The sequence below is a fragment of the Rhinolophus sinicus genome, chromosome 1 (assembly GCF_057876585.1).
Source record: "Rhinolophus sinicus isolate RSI-liver-muscle chromosome 1, RSI-T2T, whole genome shotgun sequence".
NCBI classification, from domain to species: Eukaryota; Metazoa; Chordata; class Mammalia; order Chiroptera; family Rhinolophidae; genus Rhinolophus; species Rhinolophus sinicus.
In genome coordinates this window covers 104,225,288-104,251,795 of record NC_142501.1, presented here as the reverse complement: position 1 = coordinate 104,251,795, position 26,508 = coordinate 104,225,288, and the positions used below count along the sequence as shown (strand labels likewise).

The window sequence follows — 26,508 nt, the reverse complement described above, 5'->3', positions numbered from 1 at the left end:
AACATTATGGCAAATGACACAACAACGTTGCATCTCCTCTAACATCTATAACTAGTTGGACATCTCTAGCCCAAAAGAGGTTCCTCTGTCCCACACACTAGGACGCCTAAAAGATCCCACAGCCGTAAAGGGAAGGAGGGTGTATGGGAAGTGAAAGGGAGGCAGGATGGGGGGAAGGACAGGAACAGGCCCACACCTGGTGCCAGGTGGACAGGCCGAGCCTGAAGCCCCAGCAAAGGCAGTAGCAGTGGAGGGGTTGGGGCGCAACCCCCACATCACAGCCCAGTGGAGGGTAAGAGGGGCAGCAGCAGCATCCCCCCACCTCCACAAGAATCCCAACCCTCCCCAGTTGCAGCAGTGCTGGCACCACCAGAGACCAGTAGCAGCAGCAGAAATACTTCTCCAGCCTCCAACCACAGCACAGTCCTACCAGGGCCACAGGGAACCAGGTGGGCTCAGTGGGCTCAAGACAGGCTCTCCTCAACCAGCGCTTTCCCCTGTTCCCTCCCAAGGTGCTGGTGCCCAGAGAATCTCGTGATCTGGATACAGCGGCAACACCCATCATGCTGGTCACCCAGGCCAGCACTCCCACACTCACAGCTAAGCCCCCACACTTGGACCCCGTAGGCACAAGTAGCACCAGTGAAAGAAAACAGAAACTGTGCTATTGCATCAGCTACTGAAAAACAAAACAGAGACGTCTAATTATCTACCTGCTGAATTGCTCACATCAAAATGTACATCAATAAGAAAGTGTTCACTACTTCAAATGAGCCTGCAGAGGAACAAGCCATCCAGCAGCATGAACAACCAGGGTAACAGGGTAACACTGAGACAACGACACTTCTCCAGAAACCAAGTCAAAGTCACGAAAGATTGTGATCTACGTGATAGAGATTTCAAGATAGCAGCCAGGAAGAATCTCAATGAGATACAAGAAAACTCACGAGGCAGTTCAATGAGTTCAGGAGTAAAATTAATGCACAGAAGGACTACTTTACCAAAGGTATGAAAACTATAAAAAAGGTCCAAACAGAAATCCTGGAGCTGAATGAGGAACTCAAGAAATGAGATCAAAATGGACATTTTAATAACAGTATTGCACAAAGAAAACAAGTTGCTAGTAACGACCCCATTTCATTGCCATCTCAGTCATCAATTATTCAAGTGATGCCGAGATATACAGATATAAGTGAACTTCATTTTAAAAGTTCAAATATTTGCTCAATTTACCTCTTTCGAAAATGTACTGTGGCTTAGCAAGACATTTTATTTTATTATTACTTTTTAAGCAAGACATTTTAAATCATCGAAATAAAAATGCTATAAGTAAAACAGAAATTAAGGATGTACTATCATGTAAAAAGATGACAACTTTTAACTTAGAAAGAGAAGTTAATCTTTCCAGGGTTACACGTTTGCCGAATTCATAAAAAGGATTTACCTCGGTTTCATTGAAATAAGAAACATCCACATTTAGTTAGTAAATGTCAATCATTCACTTACGCTTAGGGATGGCGAAACTGGGCTGTAGGAAAACTAAAATTGTTATAAACCATCGCCAAATTAAAAACAATGCAGAAGTAAGCCAAAGCATCTCAAAGCATACCGTTCGTTGTTAGGTAGTAATATTTCATTTGTAAAATCTAATTGAAAAGCAGCTTTTCCAGAAATTTAAAATGTGTCAGTTAATTACATTTATTGAATACAGTTAATGACAGGTAGCTCTTAAAACATGGGAGATGCAGGGACTTACAAAAGATGGTCAAATTTCTGTCTCCATTCTACATTAGCACACACAATTATGCCCTTTACGTTGTGTGCATTAGTCAATGAAACAACTCAGAATCTCACCAAGTTAAGAACAAGAATTACATCGCAAATCTGAAACCCAAAGGAAAGAAGGTAATATAACTAACCTTCATCAAGTTGGTGCGCGTGCCATTATTAGAAGTCTGTGGGGCTGACGTAGCAATCACCAACTGCTCTCTTGGAGCGAGATTTCCTTGAGGTCGGAACCAATCATTTAGCCTTCCAACACAAGGGAGGTGCAGGTCTGGCCTCCTGGGAGCCGTGCTGAGTAAAGAGTTCTGTGGTGCATTCATGAGAAGCTGGGTTCTCATCTCTGCCAGCGTGTCCTTAATCCTGTGAAGATTGTAAGAGCAAAGACTTAGTATTTTATTTTTTCCTTAATGATTTGCAGTTCTTAATGTTTCCATAATAGTAAGTGGAATTGCCCATGAAACGAACACTGAAAATATGTCAGGGCAGACCTACCAAGTACAAGGATATGTTTCAAATTGTTTTAAACCGGTACATATGTTTCTGTGGGGAAGCCAGGCTAAGAAGTAATTCAAAGTAGGGAGGGGAGGAAAAGGCCTATCAGTGATGTTGACGGCTTAACAGATAATACTTTCTGCCTTCTGGAATGGCTGAACCCATAAGATTCTTGAGGATTGCTAAGAGACATACATAGTAAACAAGTTTAGAAATTTGTTGAAATCCCACAAAGCTATTTTCAAGCATTTGCTTTCACTGCCCTTGGGTAATCCCCTCATTACCCTGAAGAAATTAACCATTTGGCACTGAGGCGTCATTTAGAACAACAGCCTCTGGGGGAGAACAAGAGAGCCTGGTTGGTGATCATACTGAACTGAAACAGCTCCAGGGGCATGTAGCTTATGACACTGTTACCAAGGCACTGGAGGTGGGATCTGCCCTTTCTGTCTTCCACACACCCCCTCAGGCTGACCGCCTTATTTTTATAGCCAGTTAGTCAGTTACACTACCCTTCACCCCTATGTTAACCTTCTCCTATATTTCACATGTATGCCTCTGTGTACATCCAAAAGACTAGAAAAAACAGCTTGTCCGAAAGCGACCTCTAGAGACAAAAACACAGAGCACAATCGAGAAAGTACATTTACCAAGTGCCAGAATATGCAGAGTACTTAACCCTTTGGGTTTAAGTTGTTATAGTAAATAGTTACCTCATATTTAGGGAAATTTTGACAAGAAATTTTATAATAAATAGCGCTGTCTAAATCACAAAGCTTCAAAAACACTTTGCTTAGAGACTGGTAGATCAGATTAAGGCTATGAAAAGCGTGAGAAGGAAAAATACAGTCATGTAAAACCAAAAATGGGAGAGATGCATCCTGAACTAACATTTTAAAAGTAATTTGTTCACTAACATCATTTTCCAAAATTATACTATTTAGTAAGCTTTCACTTCCTATTAATCTCGGGAATCTGCCTGGATAAAAAGTAGACTTTAGAGGCAAATTAATGAGCTCGATTGATTTTCTCTTTGTTTGGACTTACTTGTTTAGTTTCTTTTCCAAAGATGCTGTAACTTTTAATTCCTCTAGGTAGAGGCGCTTACATTCTTCCAATTCTATTTTAAAATGTTTCGCTTTGGAGAGTTCAGATTCCAGACGTTGAATTCTGACCTGCAGACGTTGAATTCTGTCACCACGGTCATTTAACGGATCTACGTTTTCTTGACATGCTGCTTGTTCCTAAAGCCAACGGAAAGGATACATTTTAAAAATAATTATAACCTGAATAATTATAGTCTATTTGTATTCTTTAGTTTTAAGTCAATGATTTAGAGGGCAATTTAAATGTGAAAAAAGCTGAAGTTTAAAATACTTATCATCAATATGGAATGAAATACATCTGAATTATGAAAATATTTCGAATCATCTCATCTGACTGTTCCAATAAGAGAATCAATTTGAAATTTTAAAAATTGAACAATATGACTTAATAATCTAAGAGTATGGTGCAGTTTTTAAATCACCCTTTTTCTTTATTTCCTAATAGTCTCGTTTTATATCAACTGGCCTTCAAAATAAAATCATTTTCCACAAAGAATGATTCTCAAAGATCAACTGAGTGATAATAGTGATGGGAACTGAAATATCAAGAAGGAGAGGCAAATCCCACCTTAGTTCCAGAAATCTGAAAATAAAAAAGTACCCGCTGTGAACGGAATAGGGGAATGACGTACAATACGTATATCCAAACGTCATCTGCAGTGAAATGAATTAAGGCATGGTAATCAGTGAATTAACCTGTAAAAACAGATTAAAAAAATGTTTTCTACTACATCCTGTCTTGCTCAGTCTTCAATATCCCAGAATTTTTAGTGTTCTGCTTCACGCTTTTCTACCTCATTCGTGACTATATGAATTTTGAGGCTCAATAATTTTTATCTCCTCTTCTTTTTATTCTCTAGTTTTTCACATGACTTTTGTACTCCTTTATAGATAATAACTCCTGTTAAGATTGATTTTCTTCAACAAGATGTAGACATCCTTTTTAAAAAACTGTTTAAAACAAATTGTGTTTGTTTCCAATCTAGTTGTGGGATGCACAGCTCAGCTCCAAGTCAAATCGTTCTCTTCAATCTACTAGTTATGGCGGGTCCAGCTCACTGACCCATGCGGGAAACGAACCGGCAACCTTGGTGTTATGAGCACTGCACTCTAACCACTGAGCCAACCGGCCACCCACCCACCGGGGGCTCAGCTCCAAGCTCCAGCCATTGTTTTCAATCTAGCTGTGGAGGGTGTACCTAACTGGTGCATGTGGCAATCGAACCAGCGACCTTGGTGTTATGAGCACGATGCTCTAACCATTGAGCCAACTGGCCACCCCACAGATGGAGACATTCTGAAGATGCAGTTTCCAGTTTTGCTGTGAGATCGTCATTCTGAATGAGTAAGATAGTATAATTTGGTTACGAAGGAAGTTGACTGAGAATAGTCTAACCCCAAACCAGTATCAACTTTTGAAATCAATTCAGTTGCAATAAAATGTCATCGATACTGTAGCAGAGTCTTAGAATGTGGAACCTTGAATTACTCAGAATGAAGAACGAACATAAAAGCACCAGGAGTCTCAAAAATGCATCCTTTACTGTCATCGACTTTGCCACACGACATCTGCACTTGATTTTCTACTATTTCTTGAATGCTTGTTTCATGTCTTTCTTCTATAAAATGACTATAAGTCACCTCCCAGTTGATAGTCTCTCACCTGTTCCCCATTTTAACTCTCCATAATTTCTTAAGAAGTTGTAGGGAGTTACAAGTAACTCATCCGAGTTACTTCGGCCTCTGTCAGCTACAAATGTTTCATGGCAATTTGAATTGCTTTCCAAGAAGAAATGATTCCCAAGGTTAAGGAGAAATCACATCTCACACTGTGAATGTTTAGTGAGATGAGCGCTACATTTTTTTCACCAACAACAAAAGTCTTAATTCGATAACGCTGTCTCGTAATCCTCTCTTACTTTCCAAGATATACGAGAACATCCTAAACAGCAATAGCAACAACAACAAATCTCCTGGAATTTCAGTGGAACCGAGCAGGGTAGAACTACTTTCCTGTAGATACAATGCTTATTTGGTAAGACGAGGTGAGTGGATATAGTGTTTTTAAAACATGCCTACAAATTCTTGACATTTCTCCATGAAATTCCCTCTCTTTTAATATGTGCTGGCCTTAGTGAGTAACTGGATTCTAGTGCATGGAATAGGGCAGAACTGCTGTGAGAATGCTATGTCTGAGGCAGGAAATGTGATACAGCTTCCATGTGACTTTGTCTCTCGAGAAGCTCGGCCTGAGAACCCAGCCACCAGCTGTGCAGAATGAAGAAGCCCAGGCCACACAGTCAGGCCTCCTATAGATGTTTGCGCTGAGACGGGCCCAGCGGACGTCCCGGGCAAAAGGCCGCTTCAACTGCTACATGTGTGTGTTACAGCCTTTAGATGATTCTCATTTGCAGCTTCATGGCAACCCAGCTGATGCCAAGTGGAAAAGAAATGAGCTGGTCTCACAGACCTTCATCCAACTGCATTGCTTTGGAACAAAACAGATGCTGTTTTGAGCCACTAGCTTTTGAGTTGGTTTCTTGAGCAGCAATAAATAACTGGCATTGTTACTGATATTCAAAATGGTGTGAGGCCACAAGGAATGCCATCTAAAGCCTGTAGGAGTGCCTTTGCACCAGGAGGGACTTGGAAGCCAAAAGGATGTGGAGAAGAGTGAGAATGACAACCACAGGGTCTCCAAGAGACGCTTCTTGGGGGCTTGCTGGCCCCTGAAGAGGCTGACAGCAAGAGCTTCTCAGCCAGTGAAGAAAATGAGTCTGAAATCTGGATGAAAGGGGACTCTTGCTATGAAGTAACAAAGTAAAATCCATGAGATACATGAGCTAACGAAAGACTATGAACTGTAAAGGAACCAGGACATATTGTGTTCAAATATCTGTTTCCCATTTACAGCCTCTCCCACAGGTCCCGTTTCTGTTTCCCATTTACAGCCTCTCCTAAGGTCCCCACAGGGCAAATCACGCTAAAATAAAGAAATGGCTTCTGGGTGAAGATCAAATTCCCTGTGCTCCCAGGAAGACATGATATAAGGATGAAGAGAAGACTGTAAAACTCTTTCTCGAGACCTCAAAAGGGTTAAGGTGGGGCCTTAAATTCCTGGAAGGATCTACAGAGTATAAGAATTTTAAAGGCATGGTCCTGCAACAACTACAGGAAGCCCAAGAGCTTCTCTCAAAACGATTTATGACGGTGGCTTTTCTAATGGCACGAACCCCAATAAACTCACACGCAACTCCAAGCTTTTAGGATAATCAAGTAGCAAACAACCAGCTTGTTACCTTGGACTAATAAAAACCAAGAGAGTGAAAACTAAGAGGAGGCCTATGGGTCTTAGGCATTCGCGTGGAGGAATGATGCTGAGGAAAGAGCTGCAAGCACAGGTCATTTCTTATGAAAAGCACAGAACAAAGAGCTCACAGGGCCCAGCAAAGGGCCATGGAGAAGCACTGGCAAGGTTACCACTGAGTCCTAATCCAAGAACGGACAGCACACATCAGGCTGTATTTCAGAATTGCTATGGACTAAGGTGCCTTCCACTTTCCATTTCTGCAGGGGAAACTTCAGCAGTCGAGCAGAATGTTGGGTGTGTGGGTGGTAGATAACTTGTCCCTTCCATTCTCATGTTTTCATATTGAAAGGAATTGTCCTCAAGGGGCTTTATCCTAGAAACCAAAAACCAGGCCCTTCATCCCCATTTGCACCAGACTCACATGGTAAAATCTTAGACTCGAACCTGAGCCTGATGCCATAAACTTGAGACTTGTGGGGAGTATTGTGTAGGGATGAGTGTATTTTCCATGTGGGAGGAATATAAAGAATTGTGGACAGTGGATAGATCAAGCTGGTTTTTAAATGTGTCCGTAAATTTTGAAATATTCATTGCATAAAAACAGTCTAATATGGGTCAACATTAGTGCCTTGCTCCTAATGAACAGAATATGTTGAAAGAGATTCCGTGTGAATTCCAAGACTCCTTCACAAAGGGCAACACCGCTCCTGTTGGTTATGTCTCTGAGGATCTGAACCTTGGAACCCAGCCCCGTGTTGTGGGGGGCTCGGGCCACACTGCGAGCCGGCTGTTCAGGTGTGGGTGTCCCTGCTGTCTGCCCCAGCTAGAGTGCTGACCAACAGTAGGCACCAACAACCGGACACATTGCTGAACAGACTTTCAAATGATTCCAGCCACCAGCCACGGAGCTGCCCCAGTTGAAGCTGAGGGGAACAGAGACAGACGGCCCTGGCCACACTCTTCTTAAGTATGGATTTGTGAACCAAATAACTGTGGTTTATTTCAGCCACTTCATTGGGGAGTTAAGGAAAAAATAGACACAACTTCTGGATTATAAAAAGATATAATAAGCAACATAACTTATGCAGTATAAATTACAGACATATCTTTTATTGCACTTTGCTGTAATGCGTTTTGCAACTATTATTATTATTATTATTATGTTTTACAAATTGAAAGCTTGTAATAATCATGCATAAAAAAATGCTATGCTTTAAAGGACACATTGAGAAACTAAAAAGCAAGCTAATGAAAGGGAGAAATATTTGAAAATCCTGTATGTGATAACTAATTTGTATCTAGGTTATACAAAGATTCTTACAATTCAGCAAGAAAAAGACTATCCAATTTTAATGGGCAATGGAATTGAATAATCAATTCTTCAAGGAAGATATATGAATGGATAATACGCCTGTGAGAAGATTGCTCAGGATCGTTAGTCACCAGAAAAAAATAAATCAAAACCACAATATGGAGCAGAGAGTACACTAGTGGTTCCCTAGGGCTAGGAAGAGTGGGAAGGGCAGACTGGCACACAGTGAAAGCTAACAGGTACAAGGATACTTTCCAGGGTGATGAAAATGTTCTAAAACTGATTGTGATGACGACTGCATAAAGCTTTGAACACACTAAAAGCACTGCACTGGACAGTTTAAATGAGTGAACTGCATGCTATGTTCATTATATCTCAATCAAGCTGTTACGAATGAACGGAAGGAAGGAAGGGAGGAAGGAAGGGAGGAAGGGGAAGGAAGGGAGGAAGGAGAAGGAAGGAAGGAAGGAAGGGAGGGAGGAAGGAAGGAAGGAAGGAAGGAAGGAAGGAAGAAAGAAAGAAAGAAAGAAAGAAAGAAAGAAAGAAAGAAAGAAAGAAAGAAAGGAAAGAGAAAAGAAAAGAAAAGAAAAGAAAAGAAAAGAAAGAAAGAAGCTGATTTGGAGCCAGTGCTTTGGGGGTCATGCAACAGTGTCCTTCTTGGCTTTAGATAACTAGCCAGGGTTGAGACATAGGAGAGGTAACAGAATGCCCTTTTAAAGAAAAATTATATAGAAAAATAGCGTTTTTTTTTCACTGCTTCTGTCTATGAAATTAAGGAAAAATATATCATACTGCTAAAAGCATTGAGTGGTTTATATTTCCCCAAATTAAGTGATTTCTGGGTTCCAAACGGATTATAAATTACCTTCTGTTTTAACCTATTTTTCTGAATATCCATTTCTGATTGATTGGGTTCTAAATCTCCAAGGACACTAACCTCTCCATTTTGATTGTCATGTAGCATCCTTGTATTCTGAAAGAGTGTCTTCAGTCTGCAGAATTGTAGAAAATGAGTAAGTCAAATTCTTTAAGACAAATATTTAATAATTATTTAAAGAGAGATTATGTCTATCATACAAAATAAACAAACCTATAAATTATGAACCTCTCCTATTTATTCCAGTATAATAGTTTGAGAGCATACTAATTAAATTGTATCTTAGGTAAGTAACATAAAACAATTGTGATACATATGACACAGACATCATATTGTAACGATGAAAGGTTCTTATAATTAAAGTATTATTAACATCCGCTTAAGATTGTTAGTATCAAACGTTACCCTATTATTAAATATCAGCTATAAAGCAGAGATCAGTATCAAAGGTGAAGAAGGAAAGTATAATATATGTGGGTGTTTCGAAAAGACAGAAAAATACCATTCGGAGCCTACTGACCACAGTCTACAGGAAGAAAAGAAATCATTCAAAATAGAAAGAGAAACCGGAAGGAAAAATCTGGTCAGAGTGGAAAAGAAAGGGGCAGGGCTTTAGAAGAAAGGACACTGGAGAGATAATGTGTAACAGTCTCTTCAAGTCTGTTTTAAGAAGAGATCTTTGCCAGCACAATTTAATAAAATGAGAAGAATCCAAAACAATGCAGAGAAAGACAGTGACATGAGGGAAAATAAACACTGAGGAGAATCAGAGAAAAAACTTCATTCAGTTTGCAGCAAGGGCACGCCACGTGCGGGCTTCCCAGATGTTGGGAAACTTCCATTATTATCTGAGTGAGACGATTACTCATCTCATTCTTCTTTAGGTTATACATCTGGTTTGGTATGTATGACATGCTTTATAACTGAAAAAAGTAGAAAGAACATAGAAGCCAAATCAATAACACTTCTGATGATGTTAAACAAAACCACAGATAGGTTTTTAGACATTAAACTGTTAGAATGCCGAAGGGAAGAACACTATTAAAGAAGGAAAGATTACCAAAGAGAGCAAAGACATCTTGCAGAAATAAAGATTCAAGGGAGACCAGGAAGAGCGCAGTTGACAGTATATGCAAAAGACACTGTCATTATAGTTACAGGAATCATTAAAGAGTAGGTATAACATTTTGGCATTCACACAAGTTTGATTGTGCTGTGAGTTTCTGAAGTAAATTTTTAAGTAGGATAATGTGTTTAACTATGAAAATTACAGATATGAAATACATTTGTACTTAGGTTTTCATCAAGGAAGAGTTACAGTTAAATAGTAATTAATGGTTGACATGATCTGAAATATCAAAACCTTACCTGGTAACCTCTTTCTCTAATCCATCATTTGTCTTCTTTTGTTGATTCAAATCATATTGCAGAGATTCTGTTAACTTCTTATAGTACTCTAATTGTTTCTTTCCATCCTGAGACTTTGAAAAACATTTTTAAAGAAAGTTAGTTTTGAAAATCTAGAGATTCACTTTTCTTTCTCTAAAATATTATTCCTCATGAGTTCATTAGTCATATGTGTAGACAGGTGTATAAAATGTAGTTTATAAACCTGATGCCAGTAAGGACAGATTTCAAAAACAATGACTTTTCTTAAAATAGCTCAAATTGATTTTACAGTGTCATCATTGGTTTCCTGGAATTTAAATTGCCAAACTTTCTTAAAAACAGAGGTTTACACATGTAAAAATACTAAGTGTTAAACCTGATTTAAATAGTGGCTTATTTACATTTCGGTTTGTAGAAATGCCCCCAGAGACATTTTCATCTACAGCTCAAGATTTTCCAGGGTTTATGGAATCACATTTTTCTACGATAATCACTGAAACTTCCCTGCAGTCCACCTTACATTATTGTGATCATCTGACATGAGCATCAGATGAAGACTCTCATTCTCTGTAAGCGTTCTTCCATAGGTTTCAATTTCTCCGTTTCTAGTAAATATTTTTCTCTTTAAGTTCATCTCCTCTATGTTATATGAAAACAAAACTGTTTCTTGATTCCTGTGACTTTTTCTGTCATCCTGTTTTTCTCCTTGGACTCTAACCCTCTTTAATGTGTGGCCTCATCCCCAGGTCCATATTTTCGCCACTTATTCTCTTCTTTTACAGAAGAATCTGACTTTCTGCCCTTATAACTGCGCTAAAACAGTTTTCAGGGTCATCTCTTTCTTTAGTCCTTATCCTGCTTTACTTCTTCGCAGCAACTGATGAGGATGCCCACACCCTTTCTGTGGTCTTCTCAGCCCAACTCTTTTCTAAACAGCAGCCCTGATAGTCAGTCCTTGACCCTTTTCTATTCCTCTTTTTAAATGCTCTCAGCTCCCTACATCCCAGTGCTTCAAACCCCATTCCCTCATCTACAGTGGCAGCCCTCACCCCCTTACTGAGGTCTTCTGTACGTTCCTTTTTCCCCTCGAATCCCTCATAGACAGCGCCCTCAACCACACACTCATAAACCATGACTTGCTATGGATCGGCTCATCTTGTACATTTTACGGGGATTCTTACCACTGTTACTGTGAGCGTAGCGTTATTTTCAGATCTTGGCAGCTCCTCACCCTTAGGATGCTGACCAGCATACTTTGTCCTGCTTTTCTCTCAGAATGCATAAGTTTTTCATAAGCTTCACATTGTCCGCTATTCGCCTTTCCATGTTTGTTTGCTCTTTTGAATAACTTCCTATTGCTTCGGACCTGACCTGACCTGACCTATGGAAGTGTTCTGAAATTCCTTTCACAAGTACACCCCTTATCTTGTTGGAAGGCTTGTCAGCTGGAACTACCCTTTCTTCCCAGTCCAGATGCTTCCTCTCAACATTGTGTGAATCAAATATCTTAACCCCGGTAATATCTCACCTGGGGGGAGTCCTGAGATGAGAGTCTTCTAGAGATAGAGGGCTATTGATCGAATTCGTTGAAACCTGTCGTAATTAAACTTTTGATTTACACGGTAGAGCTTATGGTGTCTGATAATTCTGTCGTGATCCGAATTTCTACCCCTAGGAATCTATAGTCCCTCATTATTTTGGTATAAGCTTAATCAGTTTTGGGTATGCTTACAAATTTTTCGCTTTTTTGACATTTAATATTATTTTACATTAATTTCATGTGTACAGCACAGTGGATAGAATTTACGTAATTTAAGAAAGTGATCCCCCTGACTCGTGCAGCACCCACTTGGCACTAGACATAGTTATTGTGACAGTATTAACTATATTCCCTATGCTTTACATTACATCCCCATGACTATTTAGGAACTACCAATTTGTACTTCTTACTACCTTCACCTTTTGCACCCTGCTCCTAACTCCTCTCCCATCTATCACCCTAAATTATCGAGTACTCATCTGATGCCATGCGTTGCTATTACAATATTATTAATATATTCCTTATACTATATCTTGGATCTCCATGACTAGTTTGTAACTACCAATTTGTACTTTTTAATCTCTCCCCTTTTAACCCACTTCACGAACCGCCTTCCAGCTGGCAAGCAACAAAATGTTCTCTGTATGTATGTTGCTTTCTTTTCTTTTCTTTTCTTTTTTTTTAAATTTATTGTGGTGACAATTGCTAGTAAAATAACCTAGATTTCACGTGTACAATTCTGTATTATGTCATCTGTAAATCCCATTGTGCGTTCATCACCCAGAGTCAGTTCTCCTTCCATCACCATATATTTGATCCCCCTTACCCTCATCTCCCACACCCACCCCCCTTACCCTCTGGTAACCACTAAACTGTTGTCTGTGTCTATGAGTTTCTGTTTCTCATTTGTTTGTCTTGTTTTTTTGTTGTTTTTGGTTTATATACCACATATCAGTGACATCACATAGTTCTCTGCTTTTTCTGTCTGACTTATTTCGCTCAGCATTACACTCTCAAGATCCATCCATGTTGTCACAAATGTTCCTATATCATCTTTTCTTACCGTCGAATACTATTCCATTGTGTATATATACCACAACTTCGTTATCCATTCATCTATAGAAGGACATTTTGGTTGTTTCCATGTCTTGGCCACCGTAAACAAAGCTGCAATGAACATTGGGGCACACGTGTCTTTATCTATAAATGTTTTCAGATTTTTTGGGTAGATACCCAGGAGAGGAATTGCTGATTCATATGGCAATTCTATTCGTAATTTTCTGAGGAAACTCCACACTGCCTTCCACAGACTCAGAGCCCAACTAGTTCCAGCACAGAGGAGGTAGCCTTGGGTGCAGGACTGGCTGTGCTGGTGGTCGCCGCCCTTGCTCAGAGCCACCTGTCACAGCCCACCTCGCCCCTGTTCTCACCTATCTGGGTGGAACCCTGCAAGAGTAAAGAGAGCCGCGGAAATACACAGGCTCTGAAACTGGTGCAGGAAGAGCTCTGGAACTTCAGAAGCTCTCCACATCCCCCCATAGAGGTGGTGCCTTGTGACACAGGTGACCCAGGCGTCTCTGCACTTCCCACTGCTCTCCTTCCCCGCTCGTCCAATTTGCTCACCTTTGGACGATTTCAGTTGCACGTCTCTGGTCTTACCTGTCTTCTGTGCAGGGACAACTTTGTGGAATTATAGTTGTTCAATTTTTTTGTAAATTCCAGGTGAGATTTCAAGAGACTCACCTCATGCTGCCATTTTTATGATGTAATCTGAAGAATGTATTTTTGAGACTACTGATGGTTTTATCTTTGTTGTTGATTCTGAGTAATTCAAGGCTTCACATCCTAAGACTCTACTGCAGTACAGATGACATTTGATGGCAATAGAGGAGAAGCCCGCCTTCTAGAGAACCCCCCCATCACATGAGAAGACAGAACAGTGCTGAGAAAATATAACATTACAGCATGACAGAGAATAAAAGGCTGCAGTCAGAGGTAAAAATAAAACATTTTACCAACACCTACTGAAAAGCAAAAGAAAGACCTCTTCCTATCAACCTGTTGCAGAAACCACTCCTGTAGATGCCTAGGAAGAGAAATAATAATTCATTAATTGTCATGAATAACTAAGGTAACAAGGGAGCTCAGAAAGAAAATGAAAGGTTTTCAGAAAATGAACTTAAGGACAGGGAAATATGTGACTTAAATGACAGAGAATTCAAGATTGCAATTCTTAAAAAACTCAACAAGATGCAAGAAAATACAGCCAGGTAGTTTAATGAACCCAGAAACACAATCAAAGAACAAACTGAACATTTCACCAAAGAGATTGAAATTTTAAAAAAGAACCAAATAGAATTGCTGGAGATTAAGAACTCAATTAAAAAAGAAAAAAAGAATGAAATAGTCAGCTTAGGTAGTAGAGTTGACCAGATGGAGGAAAGAATCAGTGACATCAAAGATAAAAATCTGGAAATGACACAGATGGAAGAAGAGGGAGACTTGAGAGTTAAAAAAAATGAAAGAACTCTACAAGAACTTTCTGACTCCATCAGAAAGAGCAATATAAGAATAATGGGCATAGCAGAAGTAGAAGGAGATGAAAGGGAGAAGGGAGCAGAGTGTATATTCAAACAAATAGTTGACGAGAACTTCACAAACTTGTGGAAAGAACTGGATCCGCGAATACAAGAAGCAAATAGAACACCTAATTACTTCAATCCCAACAGGCCTTCTCCAAAGCACACTGTATTGAAGCTGTCAAATATTAATGACAGAGAAACAATCCTTGGGGCAGCCAGGGAAATAAGACGGTAACCTACAATGGAAAGCCCATTAGGATATCATCAGATTTTTCAGCAGAAACTCTACAAGCCGAAAGGGAGTGGACTCAAATATTTAAACTATGGAAAGAGAAAAATTGTGAGCCAAGAATAATATATGCAGCAAAGATATCCTTCACATCTGAAGGAGGAATAAAGAACTTTCCACACATACAGAAGCGGAGGGAATTTTCTAACACACAACTGGCACTACAAGAAATACTGACGGAGTGGGCCACCAGTTGGCTCAGTGGTTAGAGCGCGGTGCTCATAACACCAAGGTCACCAGTTAGAGTCCCACATGGATCAGTGAGCTGCGTCCTCCACAGCTAGATTGAAAACAACGACTTGACTTGGAGCTGAGCTGCACCCCCCACACTATATTGAAAAACAATGACTTGACATGGAGCTGATGGGTCCTGGAAAAAAACGCGTTCCCCCAATATTCCCCAATAAAAACAAACAAGCAAAAACAACAAAAAGAAATACTGAAGGAGGCTGTTCAACCTGAAAGAAAAAAGCAAAAGAATACAAAACCATGAGTAGTATTACGAACAGACAGAAGCAAAAAATGGCAACCCCTACACCAAATAGAACACTATATCCTTAAACACAATACACAGTGTAAAGAAGGAAAAAGACAACCACAAACACTTAAAAAAAGAGGAAAAAGATAACTTGCTACTGCAGTGCAGAAATCAACTCACAGCTGAAATAGGGAAAATTTGTGACAACAAAAACATAAAAGGGGAGAGAGTAAAGGTCTGAACTGACACAAGGGAATGGAGAAAGTAAGCATGCTGAAGAAAATGGAACACTCTAAATATGAAACTTTCTTTTAAATAAACTGAATAGTAACCACTCAAAAAAAAAAAAATATCCAGAACTGAAATATATAACATCAAAAAAGGAGAAATAGAAGGGAATGTCATAGAATACCACCACACTGCAATAATAGACAGCAACAAAAAGGCAAAGAAACAATGGAGACACCATCCCACCAAGAACCCAGAGATAGAATGACAGGATATTCTCATATATCAATAATCACCCTAAATGTAAATAGACTGAACTCACTAATGAAAAAGTGCAGAGTGCAGATTGAATCAAAAAAATTAAACTCACCATATGCTGCCTCCAAGAGACACATCTCAGCTACAAGGACAAACATAGACTCAAAACGAAAGGGTGGAAGTTGGCGTCCCAAGGAAATGATATCCAGAGAGATGCAGGTGGAGCCATACTGATATCAGATGAAACAGACTTCAAAGTGAAAAAGATAACAAGAGACAAAGATAGACATTTCATAATGATTAAAGGAACTATACAACAAGAAGACATAACAGTCATCAATATTTATGCCCCCAATCAGGGAGCACCGAAATATACCAAGCAATTAGTAACAGAACTGACGGGAGAAATTGAGCAAAACACAATTATAGTAGTGGACCTAAATACATCATTGACAGCTTTGGATAGATCATCGAAACAGAAAATAAATAACGAAAGAGCAGCCTAAATGTTACACTAGATGACATGGACATAATTGACAATTATAGAGCACTTCATCCTAGAACATCAAACTATACATCCTTTTGTAGTATACATGAAACATTCTCAAGGATAGACCATGTATTGAATGTAAAAGTAGCCTCAGCAAATTTAAGAATATTAAAATTATCCCAAGCATATTCTCTGATCACAAGGCTTTGGAATTGGATATCAAATGCAAAAAGAAAGCAGAAAAACACACAAATATGTGGAGATTAAACAACACACTTTTAAAGAACTACTGGGTCAAAGAAGAAATAAGAGGAGGGATCAAAAGATACATAGAGGGTCGGCCCAGTGTCTCATGCGCTTAGAGCTCCATGCTCCTAACTCCAAAGGCTGCTAGTTCGATTCCCACATGGGCCAGTGGGCTCTCAACCACAAGGTTGCCAGTTAAATTCCTCAAGTCCCGCAAGGGATGGTGGGCTCCGCCCCCTGCAACTAAGATTGAACATGACAACGTGAGCTGAGTTGCATCCTGAATGGCTCAGTTGGTTGGAGCGCGGGCTCTCTACCACAAGGTTGCCAGTTCGATACCTCGACTCCCGCAAGGGATGGTGGGCAGCACCACCTGCAAGTAAAATTCAACACGGCACCTTGAGCTTAGCTGCCACTGAGTTCCGGGATGGCTCAACTGGTTGCAGAAAATCCTCTCAACCACAAGGTTGCTGGTTTCAACCTCTGCAAGGGATGGTGGGCTGTGTCACCTGCAACTAGCAACGGCAACTGGACCTGGAGCTGACCTGCGCCCTCCACAACTAAGACTGAAAGGACAATAACTTGACTTGGAAAAAAGTCCTGGAAGTACACAGTGTTTCCCAATAAAATGTCCTGTTCCCTTCCCCAATAAAATCTTAAAAAAAAAAAAAAAAAAAAAGAATACATAGAAACAACGACTATGAAAATACATCCTACCAAAATTTTTAGGATGCAGCGAAAGCAGTTTTAAGAGGAAATTTATATCATTACAGGCCTATCTCAAGAAAAACCCAGATAAATAACCTCGTGTTACACCTTAAAGAGCTAGAAAAGAAGAACAAATGAAACCCAAAGTCAGCAGAAGGAAGGAAATAATAAAAATCAGAGCAGAACTAAATGAAATAGAGAACAAAAAGACAATAGAAAAAATTAATACAACAAAGAGCTGCTTCTGTGAAAAGATAAATAAAATTGACAAACCCTTGGGTAGACTCACTAAGATAAAAAGAGAAAAGAAATGAACAAAATCAGAAAAGAAAGAGGGAAGTTACCACGGGTGCCACAGAAATACAAAGGATCGTCCAAGAATAGTATGAAGGGCTATATGCTACGAAATTCAATAACCTAGAAGAAATGGACATGTTCTTGGAAACATAAAGCCTTCCTAGGCTGAATCATGAAGAACTAGAAAATTTGAATAGAATGATCAACATAAGGAAATTGAACCGGTCATCTGAAATCTTCCCAACAGCAAAAGTCTGGGACTAGATGGCTTCGCTAGTGAATTCTACCAGATATTCAAAGAGGATTTAATACCTGTCTACTCAAGGTCTTCCAAAAATATTTAAGAAGAGACAGTACTCCCTGACTCATTTCATGACTCCAACATGACCTTGATACCAAAGCCTGGTAAGGACAACACAAAAAAAGAAAACTACAGACCAATATCTCTGATGAATACAGATGCAGAAATCCTAAACAAAATTCTAGCAAATCGAATGCAACAATGTATTAAAAAGATAATACATCACAACCAAGTGGGGTTCATCCCAGTGGCACAAGGATGGTTCAACATATGCAGATCGATCAATGTGATACACCATATACAAAATAAAGGACAAAAATCATATGATTATATCAGTAGATGCAGAAAAAGCATTTGACAAGATGCAATCTCCATTTATGATTAAAACACTTAATAAAATGGGTATAGAAGGAGAACACCTTAACATAATAAAGACCATAGATGACAGACCCTCAGCTAATATCATAATTAATGGTGAAAAACCGAAGCCCTTTGCTCTACGTTCAGGAACACGACAGGGCTGTCCCCTATCACCTCTGCTTTTCAGCATAGTATTGGAAATTCTCACCAGAGCAATCAGGCAAGAGAAAGAAATAAAAAGCATCCAAATTGGCAATCAAGAAGTTTAATTGTCACTTTTTGCAGAAGACATATTGCTATATATGGAAAACCCTTAAGACTCCCCCTAAAAGCTATTAGAAACAAACGAATACAGTAAAGTTGCTGGCTACAAAATCAAAGTACAAAAGTCCATTGCATTCCTATATACTAACAATGCAATCTCAGAAAACAAAAGTTAAACAAAATAAAGGAAATAATTTTTTTTTTGTAATTGCAACCAGAAGAATAAAATACCTAGGAATAAACTTTCTCAAGGATGTGAAAGACTTATGTACTGAAAACCATAGCACGTTTTTTAAAGAAATTCAAGAAGGCAAAAAGAAATGGAAAGACATTCCGTGTTTGTGGATTGGAAGAATCAACCTAGTTAAAATGGCCATATTACCCAAAACAATATAGAGATTTAATGCAATCCCCATCGAAATCCCAATGGCATTTTTTAAAGAAATAGAACAAAAAATCATCAGATTTACATAGAACCACAAAAGACCCCAAATAGCCACAGCAATTCTAAGGAAAAAGAACAATGCTGGAGATATCACATTCCCTGACTTCAGCTTGTACTACAGGGCAACAATAATCAAAACAGTGTGATACTGGCAGAAAAGCAGAAACACAGACCAGTGGAATAGAATGGAGAACCCAGAAATAAACCCACATAAATATGGATAGATTATTTTTGATAAAGAAATCCAAAACATACAATGGAGAAAAGACAGCCTCTTCAGCAAATGGTGCTGGGAGAATTGGAAAGCCTCACGAAAAAGGATGAAACTGGACTGCTATCTGTCACCGTGTACCAAAATTAACTCAAAATGCATCAAAGACCTAAACATAAGACGTGAAACAATACAATGCATAGAAGAAAACATAGGTACTAAACTTAAGGACCAGAGGTTCAAAGAACATTTTATGCATTTGACCTCAAAGTCAAGGGAAGTAAAAGCTAAAATAAATGAATGGGACTCTATCAAACTAAAAAGCTTCTGCACAGCAAAAGAAACCATCCACAAAATAAAGAGGCAGCTAACCGAAAGGGAGGAGATTTTTGCAAACAACGCCTCGGATAAGGGGCTAATATGCAAAATATGTAAGGAACTCATACAACTCAACAACAACAACAACAAACCACAAACAATCCAATTAAAAAATGGGCAGAAGCCCTGAATAGACATTTCTCCAAATAGGACATACATGGCAAATAGACATATGAAAAAATGCTCAACATCACTAATCATCAGAGAAATGCAAATAAATACCACAATGAGATATCACCTCACACCAGTCAGAATGGCTATCATCAACAAGACAAATAATAACAAGTGTTAGAGAGGCTGTGGAGAAAAAGGAACCCTCATACACTGTTGGTGGGAATGCAGACTGGTGCAGCCGCTATGGAAGGCAGTGTGGAGGTTCCTCAACAAATTACGAATAGAATTACCATATGACCCAGCAGTCCCTCTCCTGGGAATCTACCCAGAAAATCTGAAAACATTTGTCCGTAAAGATATATGTACTCCGATGTTCGTTGCAGCTTTATTTACAATGGCCAAGACATGGAAAAAATCAAAGTGTCCTTCGATAGATGGTTGGGTAAAGAAGATGCGGTCTATATACATAATGGATTACTACTCTGCCATGAGGAAAAATGAAATACTGCCATTTGTGACACTATGGATGGATTTTGAGAATATCATGTTAAGAGAAATAAGTCAGACAGAAAAAGTCGAGACCCATATGACTTTACACACATGTGGGATGTAAAACTGAAAGCAACAAAGGAACAAGACAAACAAAGAAACAAAACTCATAGACACAGACAACAGTTTAGTGGTTACCAGAGAGTAAGGGGTGAGGGAGGTAGTAGATGAGGGTAAAGGGGATGAGTATATGGAGATGGAAGGAGAACTGACTCTGGGTGGTGAACACACAATGGGATTTATAGATGATGTGGTACAGAATTGTACACCTGAAATCTACGTAATTTGACGAACAATTGTCACCCTAATAAACTTTAATTAAAAATAATACATTCTTTACTATCATCGACTTTGCCACACGACATCTGCACTTGATTTTATACTATTTCTTCTATGATTGCTTCATGTCTTTCCTCCATAAAATGACTAGCAGTCACCTCTTAAAAGTCTCTTAACTCCCCCACTAAACACCTCATAATTTTGAAAGAAGTTTTAGGAATATCATGTTGTGTTATTTAGGTCTCAGTCAATTAACGCCTTCCCAAATAAGACTGCAAGAAACACATCTTACAAAAATAAATTCTCATGTCATCAGCCTTTTACTGAACTACAAATGTTTTATGGTCATTTGAATTGTGTTCCAAGAAGAAATGATTCCCAGGTTAAGGACAAGTCACCTCTCCCAGTGTAAAATTTAGTGAGATAATGTCTACAATTCTTTCAACCAAAAAATGCCTTATTCAATAGTGTTATGTTGCAATCCTATGTCTCTTCCTACAAAATAAGAACAAAGTAAGAACATACTAAAAAACAACAACACCAACAACAAAAACTTGCCGGAATCAATGATACTGAGTTGGGTAGAAGTACTTTCCTTTCGATACAAGGCTTGTTTGGTAAGACGAGGTGAGTAGATGTGGTGTTTTTAAAACATGTCTACAAACTTTTTGACACTTCTCCAATGAAATTCCCTCTCCTTAAATATGTGCTGGTCTTAGTAAGTAACTGGTTTCTAGTGAATAGAATAAAAGAATTAAAGAAGACATACATAAACGGAGAAATAAACCATGTTCACAGATTGGAAGATTTCATATTGTTCAAGAAAACTGTTTCCCCAAATTGACCTGTAGATTCACCATACCCAAATCATGATCCCAAAAGGCTTCTATCGATAAATTGGCAAGTGATTTTAAAATGAATATCTAATTGCAAATAACCTAGAGTAAGCAAAAGCAATTTGGAAAGGACGAAAAATATTGGACAACTTATGCAGCCTAATTTCAAGAAACCATACAGCTTCAGTAATCAAGGCAGTGTGGTACTGGTTTTTATAGACAAGCAGATCAACGATAAAAATTAAGCCATAGGTAAATTGTCAACTGGCTCTTTGACAGAGGAACCAAGTGAACCCTATTAATTAGTGAAAGGACAGTCTTTTCACTAATGATGCTGGGACAGCTAGATAACTATTATGGAAAGAAAATTAATCTCTATCCATACTTCCCACCAAACACAGATCTATGGATCAAATGTAAAGTAAAAACCATTAGCTTTGAGAAGAATACAGAGGTAATTTTTTTTCATAATCTAGGAATAGGCAAAATTTTCTTAGGGCACAGAAAGCACTATCAAACACAAAGAAGAAAAAGAAATAAAAGAAGAAGATAAATTGGATTTCAAAACTTTAAAACTTGAGTTCATCAAAATACACCGTGAAGCAAATGCATAGCAAAGAGCCAGAATGGGAGAGAAATAAATTGAAATTTTACATGATAATGCATGTGGGAAGGTACAATGAAAATAATATTTCATTTGTACTATCACATGTAAAATACTTGAGTTCCAGGTATAAACATCGAAAGAAGAAATAGAAGGAAAAGAATAACTGGAAAGTTATACTTTTTACTTGATTCTATAGATCATAATAAAAGTGACACTTCCTAATTTAGTAAAGGTATTTTAATGTAAGACTAATTTTTCTCAGGATATTTTAAATAACATTTTAAAATGGGATTTTTCAAGTGAAGAAAACATGCCTTTGTTTTTAGTTTACTGACTATTCTTTGTTTTTTTAATTATCTATTTTTTTCCATTACAGTTGATATTCAATATTATTTATGTCAGTTTCAGGCATACAGCATAATGGTTACACATTTATATAATTTATGCAGTGATCCCCCTGTTACCCTATTCATAATTATGCGTTTTTATCAGAATGAATTGGAGGCAATCAGGAATTCTATACTTGGTCTTTGATTTGCTAGTTGATATTCAAACAAACCTTCAAAAAAAAAAAAAAGAGGCTAAAAATACTGGAATAAAAATTCGGCCACAAGCAACCTCAAATACCATAACAAGAAACAACATCTTCAAAAGGTCCTGCAGTCCTATGCTTTAGCTGCTGATAAAGCACTCACCCGGATTACTAGGAAAGTAGCACTTTGTAACAGTGGGTGGCCTAGCACACACAACACTCACTTCCTATGGTTCACCGAGGGCTTCACATTGTAGACTAACGCATAGGAACTGTGTGCAGAAAAATGGAAAGAGAATCTTGTATAAATGGCAAGATTAATCATGGGCATGGAAACAAGACGGATGCTCCAGAATGCCATGGAATTGGTTACTCCCACAATCACAGAAGCAATGGCAAAGTTACCCACAAGGAACACAGTGGAGGAGGAATTAACACTCAGGAAACAAGGGACATAGCTGTTGATGTGACAATGACATTTCGAATAGTGTTGTCTATTACTGCAGTATACTGATCAAAATACATGAATGCCAGTTTATACACCATTAAGGGAAATTCACACTTTTCGGCCAAGCCTTGTTAACTGCAATAGCGGTATCTTCTTTTGAGTTGAAAAAGAAATACCTGTGGTCTGAACGAAGGCCCGGGAAGAAATGATTTCATGTGATGATGAAATAGTAATATCATACGTACGAAATTGGAAAGTCTGTTTCTAAAAGCATTCTTGTCACGTACATCTTGTCTGTTATCTTCCATATAGTGCACATATTCTCATAACCAAAACTCTGCAAGAATTTTATCTACATAGTCTTTGTTTTCCAAATCGGCCAGACGTTTGTCCACTCTTTGTCCTAGCATGTTTATGCCAGTAGTCAAGAGTTTCTGTAACAATAACCATAACCCTGGGACCATAACTTCATCAAGAGTAAAATATTGTGTGATGTAGGAATCGTCACTTGTCAAATTTTGAAGGTCTAAAGCTTCCTCCACTTGGAAACAGCCATATATACTACCTGGCAGGTAAAAGTGTATAGAAGCACTACCCAAAACCTGGACTCAGTGCTTGTGAGCAAAGGGCCAAAATAGTCTCCTAGAGCCTCAGAAATAGTCTTGCTCTGCTGTAATCCATTTCTGAAAACTCAGAAAAACACAATAGCAAAAATTGGATTCTTTCCTTCTGAAATGACAGACCGGGAAGACAGTAGATACTTTTCTACTGGATGGCAAGCTTACATAGTTATTACGTTTACTAGGTCACTAGTTTACTAGTTCATAGCATTTTAGGTTCAAATGTATATGCAACTTAAAAGCAGAAAAACATCATATTAGTCTTACCGTGTTATAATGTAAGGGTTTCATCCCAAGAAAGTTGTCAAAGTTAGTACTGATTTATCCTTGATTTTCAGCTATAATCTCCCAAGATTTATTTCTAAGGGTTTCTATTTTTTCTTTAATTTGATTATTTCACTTGATGTAAGGATTTTGCTCAGAATATCTAATGATGTCCAAGTTTAATAATTGTATTACGTTTATATGATCTATGCTTCTCGGTGTTGGTAAATGCCACACAATTTTATAAGGACAAAAATATGATTAAATACACAAACATTGGCAAAATCATTGGCCAGATGAATGTTGTGACACTGCCAAAAATGAACTGTCAGTAGCAGTGTGGTTATTCATGATCTGATTAACTTTGGAAAGACAGTTGAAGGATTTAAATGACAAATTTAAGGTGGGTTGCAAAAAAAGTATACGAAAATCAAAGGGCAGCTGTAATAATACTGGTACAGTTGTAACAGACTGACAAGTGAACACACTGCCAACTAAAAGAATGGAAAGATAGATCTTTTCTGGCCATTCCAGATGGCATAAATTGGTGAAATCTCATGTCAAAAGGAACAAATCAATAGATGTCTGTGTTCACAGGCCTTATTCAAGAAGCACATAAATACAAATTATACTTTAACTTTCTAAAGTAGCTTTCTAGTCTAAGGTAATTATTTTTCTAAAGATGTTTCATAGATTAAGAGGTTCAAAATAGAACATTTGAAAAGACAAAAGGGTTATCTTTGGAAACCAAACTCTTAAGTGCTTTTCTATTTTATTGCTAGAAATCAATAGATTTCACACTTTTACAGTACATAAGTTTTTTCTTTTTTCTCATTTACGTTTTTTGCTTCTCCTAAGTTCTCTGCCTCTTACATATCTGGTTTTCTAATTCAGGAAATGAAATTTCCTATTTCATTTTCCCCACGTGACCCAGCAAAAGACTGGGCCAAAGCCCAGCAGGGTCTGAAGGGAACCCAGCGCTGCCTCCAAGTGCCTCTGAGATGTGAGACGCCTGGGCCTTGCCCGTGAGCTCTGGGTGCCCTTGCACCTTAGGCTTCTGTGCACCTGCCAGTGACATCAGCTCTGACCTGGCCCGGTTGCTCGGTTACAGGCATTCTGGGCCGAGAGGTTCCAAACCGCCTCACTGTCCTGCTGGGATCTGGTGGGAGAGGCAGTTGACTGCTCCTGAGTGTACTGCTGTTCGGGCTCAGCGGACTGAAAAGCATGAGCGGTGCTGAGGGGCTTGCGACGCCCTTAGGCTCGGCCAGGAAGGAGGGTGTTCACTCGAGGCATAAGACTCGCGTGGCGCCCTTGGAATCCAAAAACAGCTCGCAGCGCCATGGTGCTGTCAAGAAGACTGAGGGTAGCGGGAGCTACCAAATCGAAGGGAAGGATCTCAGGAAGATCCACAGAGCCGCCTGCAGCGGGGACGTCCCGGAAGTGCAGAGGCTTCTCTTGCTCCGTCCGGGACGCTTGAATGACAGAGACAGGCAGAAGCGGTGAGAGGGCTGCGAGGCCGGTGGCCACAGGCGGCCCCGGGGAGGCGGGGACCTGGGAGAGGGGCTCACCTGCCGGGGCTCATCCAGGTGATGCCAGCCCTCCTGTCACCCAGGGCGCTGGGCTGTCTTCCCCGGGGTGGGAACCCTACCTGGGGTCCAGGGCCCAGGCGGACTCTGCGGGCAGCAGAAATAAACACTTGGGACCCACTCATCATTCCCCTTACAGAGCGCTCTACTGACACGTTCAAAGGCATTGAACTAAATATCTGTGATGGACATCAACTCAGTATTCACAGCATTTTATTTTTGATGTTCACAATTTCAGACATAATGTTATATCCTATGGAAAAGTGCGTAACGGGAAAGAAACTTCCCATCATAGGTCGACTTGTGGGCTAAACATTCTTCCCATAAAACCCAACATCCATTTTGCATCAGTGTACAGCTATGTGTGTGTACCTACAAGTGGCCAACGGACATTGGGGATATAGTTCATGTTTATAGTGAGAAAAGGGATTTAAGGTAAAAGAGAAACAAAATTCCCCTTTCCGTCCACAAAGCGTGTGAAGGAGAGGAGCCACGGCACTTACACTGCTGCTTCAAGTTTAACTTGCTTTTGGCTTTTCAAGTGGGCCACTTGGTGATCAGGACCACGTTTAAAAAATATAGTTGCCTTTACCCGTCAATTCCAAATACTCAAGTATCTTTACGAAATAATTAGGTAAGTTACATACAATTTATTTTTCTCAGCACTACTTAAAAACAGCAATGCATTATAAATTACTCACATAAGCAGTGCATGCATACCGTGAAATAATATACAACCATTGAAGGTGGTATAGATAATAGATGTATGTTGACGTGCAAAGATATACTGGGATAGATCGGAAGCGAGAAAATAAATCGGTTTCATTATACACACACACACACACACACACAAACAGATTAGTATCTTATGTTAGCTGAAAACATGTGCAAATTGGGATAAAAGTGATAGCTGAGCATTTGTATTATAAGTGAAATTTTTGTTTCCTTTTAAAAAAATCTGATTTCTACAATGAACATATATAGAAATTCAAGAAAAAGCTTATTATTAGTGAAATAATCCAGGGGGACATTTCATTGATTTCAGGAATATGAATCTTGCGCAGATGAAAATAATTTCTCACTTTTCTATTTTATTTCGTTTTTTACATTTTTAAAGACTGGTATTTTCGGGCAACTTTTCGCCCCTTCAGGAGTAAAGGGAACCTTTTTCCTTGCCTTTTGAGTTCATGCATATATATTTTTATATACGCTTATGTTTTGTATTACATATAGTTTGATTGCCTATAATATGTGCATGATTTTTCATTACTCTTTTCAGCTGTGTCCTTATGAAAATCAGAAATCAAAAATAGCAAATAAAAGTGAT

The 26,508-nt window shown here is 38.9% G+C and overlaps 1 protein-coding gene, 1 long non-coding RNA gene and 1 pseudogene across 2 annotated transcripts in view; 1 reads left to right on the top strand and 2 right to left on the bottom strand.

Moving 5' to 3' along the window:
• LOC148759136 (uncharacterized) overlaps positions 1 to 26,508 on the top strand; it is a 116,304-nt gene that overhangs the window by 34,607 nt on the left and 55,189 nt on the right. The window lies entirely within an intron of this gene.
• Positions 1,052 to 8,990, bottom strand: LOC148759137 (uncharacterized). Its single transcript, XR_016022868.1, has 3 exons — positions 8,943 to 8,990; positions 3,325 to 3,521; positions 1,052 to 2,145 (listed from the first exon to the last, which is right to left on the bottom strand). It is a non-coding gene; the product is annotated as an uncharacterized LOC148759137 (long non-coding RNA).
• Positions 22,293 to 25,306, bottom strand: LOC141570013 (patched domain-containing protein 3-like; annotated as a pseudogene).